Source organism: Prionailurus viverrinus, chromosome E2 (genome assembly GCF_022837055.1).
Source record: "Prionailurus viverrinus isolate Anna chromosome E2, UM_Priviv_1.0, whole genome shotgun sequence".
NCBI lineage: Eukaryota > Metazoa > Chordata > Mammalia > Carnivora > Felidae > Prionailurus > Prionailurus viverrinus.
Genome location: NC_062575.1, coordinates 20348036 through 20351486, shown reverse-complemented (window position 1 = coordinate 20351486; position 3451 = coordinate 20348036).

Genomic DNA, 3451 nt, shown 5'->3' with positions numbered 1-3451 from the left:
CGGTCAGGCAACAGCCGGGGCAGCCATGCGCAGAGAGGCGACGGCGGCGGGACCTGGAGCCGCCGGGACGGAGGGCGCGCGGGCGGCCTCTGCCGGCCAAGGGGAGTAGTGGCACTAGCCTCGGGTCCTCGCCGAGCTATCCGCTAGCGATGCGCCGTCGAGGGCCCAGGCTAAGCAGAAAAGCTCAGGCTTTGGAGTGAGACTAATACACGAAAGCGCCATTTATCTGGCGCTGATCTGTGCCAGTCACACATTATCTCATTGAATCGTATCTAACCCTTTTACAGACTAGAAACCTGAAGCTCAGAAAACTTAAGAAACCTGGCCAAGGATCCCAATGCTAAAAGATAGCATCCCAGTACTTCAATCCTATTCACTGAACTTAAGCTATCATGAATTTTGCCTAATTCTTAGCCCCGCAATGAAAGACCCATCTTAAACTAGACCCCCAAGTCCTCATAAATATCCCGCTTTTCACCTCACTCCCTATTGAGTGCAAGGTAGTAATCTTTACTGCAGCAAACAATACCATTGTGTTTATTAACTTTTTTTTTTTTTTAAGTTTATTTGAGAGAGAGGGCACGCGAGCACGCTAGCAGGGGAGGGGCAGAGATAGAGAATCCCAGGCAGGGTCCAAGCTTTCAGTGCAGAGCTCCACACGGGGCTGGATCTCCCAATCTGTGAGATCATGACCTGAGCTGAAATCAAGAGTCAGATGCTTAACCAACTGAGCCACCAAGGCGCCCCTTAACAGGTTTTTCAAAATGATATTTCCAGGGAGACAGCATTTCACAACAGAAATAGGCAGCTTTGATTTCCTTTCTTGGGGGTGGGGGTAGTGACAAGAAAGATATGTGAAAGGATAAAAGGTCAGGGAGACAAGGGGAAGGAAAAGGGTAATGGAAGGAAAAAAAAATACACTTCACTCATGGAGCTTAACTTTAGTGGCCTTTGAGAGTTCTTGCTATCCTCTGTGGAAAACGCTCACTTTACAAGGCATTTCTAAATATCACAAGGAAGTGGGATATGGCAGAAAAGCAACCACCTACGTGAGTTTCAAAGGAGTAGAATTCTGATCCTGGCTCTGCCAAAATGTTGGCAGCATGAGTTACAGGATCCAACAAATGGGCATAGCATCGGCCGACCTGAATGTTAAGTTCAAACAAGGCAGTGAGAGTGAAAATCCATGAAGAGTTACACCCTTAGAAGTCTGGAAAGTATTGTAAGTCATAAAAAGGCAGTGTCTGGATTTCCGTAGGACAGAAGATGGAGTTTAAAACTACAGGCCAGTGAACTTCATCAGCCCTAGCTGAAATTCTCTAAATGTGACTAGATGGAAAAGGAAAAGATAGGGCAAGATTCACAGTCTCTCTCTCTCTCTCTCTCTTTTTTTTTTTTTTTTTTTTTGCAGGAATGCCAGGCAAGAGGATGCTAGACATAGCAAATGCAGATTTCAACGGGGCATTTGACAATTCACTCAGACAAAGTGAAATGTAGCCTGGATGATAGCATTGCAGCAGGTCAAAGACCAGGCCCAAAGGGAACCGATGAACAGGGATAACCAGAGGCTGCTAGGAGCCTGCCCAGCCTCTCACCCTGGCCCAGCACCTCAAGTTACCCTCAGTGACTTGGATGAGAATGCAGCATCACACTCAAAGCTGTGGATGATCTGAAGTAGGAAGAGATGCCTAATATACTAGATGACAAACTGGGTACAGACATACTCTGGCAGTAAAGCCACATTTCTTTCTGGACACATTTTTTTAAAATGTTTATTTTTGAGACAGAGAGAAAGAGTGTGAACGGGGGAGGGGCAAAGAGAGAGGGAGACACAGAATCTGAAGCAGGCTAGAGGCTCTGAGCTGGCAGCACAGAGCCTGACGTGGGGCTCGAACTCCCTAGCTGTGAGATCATGATTTGAGCTGAAGTCGGACACTCAACTGACTGAACCACCCACGCACTCCCTGGACACATTTTATCAAGACAAGTAAGTGTCCAGTGGTCAGTGACTAAGCCCATAAGGAGACATGACACTGTTCTGCTGAAGCATGAAGTAACTGGGCTTATCAGCATGAAGGATAGAGAATGTAGAGGGAAAAGGAGAAAGTGATGGATAGCTATCTTTTCCTTTCTCAAGGATTGGCATGTAGAAAAGAAATTCAACTTTTGTGGTTCTACAGAAGGTGCTTGAGGAGGGCACATTTCATTTTAATCTAAGTTAGAACTGACCACCAATTATCACCTTGTGAAGTAGTAAATTCCAGGTTTCTGAGGATTTATGCAAAATTAAAGACAGCCACAAATGTTGAGATTGTTGTACAGCAGTTCATGCCTCTGGCAGGGAACTATAACTGAGGTCAATTCCAACTCCAAAGGTCTGTCATTATTAAAATCATTTTTTATTCCTTGTTGATTTTGTCATGTCTAAACTCCTACAGCTATACAGTTCTCTAATATGTCATCGTTCTTCCACTTTCCTTTTGATGTGTCTTCATCTATTTTATTACCAAATATTTCCATCTGAGGGGAAAAAAAAGCAGCTCATGTTAACCAAGTTAGTGAAGAGTTAGGATAAAATTTCAAGGTTTCAGAAGGCAATATAGCATTGGTTAATTTTTTTAAATGTTTATTTATTTTGAGAGAGAGAAAGAGCATGAGTGGGGGAGGAGCAGAAAGAGGGAGAGAGAATCTCAAGGAGGCCATGCACTGTCAGCACAGAGCCTGACTTGGCTCGATCTCATGAACTGAGTGATCATGACCTGAGCCAAAATCAAGAGTCCAACACCTAATGGACTGAGCCACCCAGGTGCCCCAGAATTGGTTATTTTAAATATAGTCTCAGTAACTGACACAAATCAGTGTCTAACCGACAGTATATCATATTCTTGGGGATGCGTGAGTTAAGCAGTGTTTGATTTTTCTGTTAATTTCCGATCAATAAAAGAACTATTACCTGAGACCCACTTAAAGTAGAAAAACATGCTTAAATCCTTTCAGAACATCCGTAAGAAACAACTCCTGATTAAGCCAATAAGACTGACAAAACAATGTTTTCCCCTTTGACCTAAAACAACTTTCCTAAGTCTTGAGAAGTGCAAATCAAAAAGCCTATTTAAATGGACAAGATTCATTCACACTTGAGATGCTATAAGGAATTTTCCTAACTTTAATTTTTTTTAATCTTTATTTATTTTTGAGAGAGAGAGAGAGAGAGAGAGAGCGCGAGCGAGCAGGGGAGGGGCAGAGAGAGGGAGGCACAGAATCCCAAGCAGGCTCCAAGCTGTCAGCTGGGAGCCAGATGCGGGGCTGGAACTCACGAACTGTGAGATCATGACCTGAACCGAAGTCGGCCGCTTAACTGACTGAGCCACCCAGGCACCCCTTTGTAATTTTAAATTATTCTTTTATTCAGGGGCACCTGGGTGGCTCAGTCGGTTAAGCGGCCGACTTT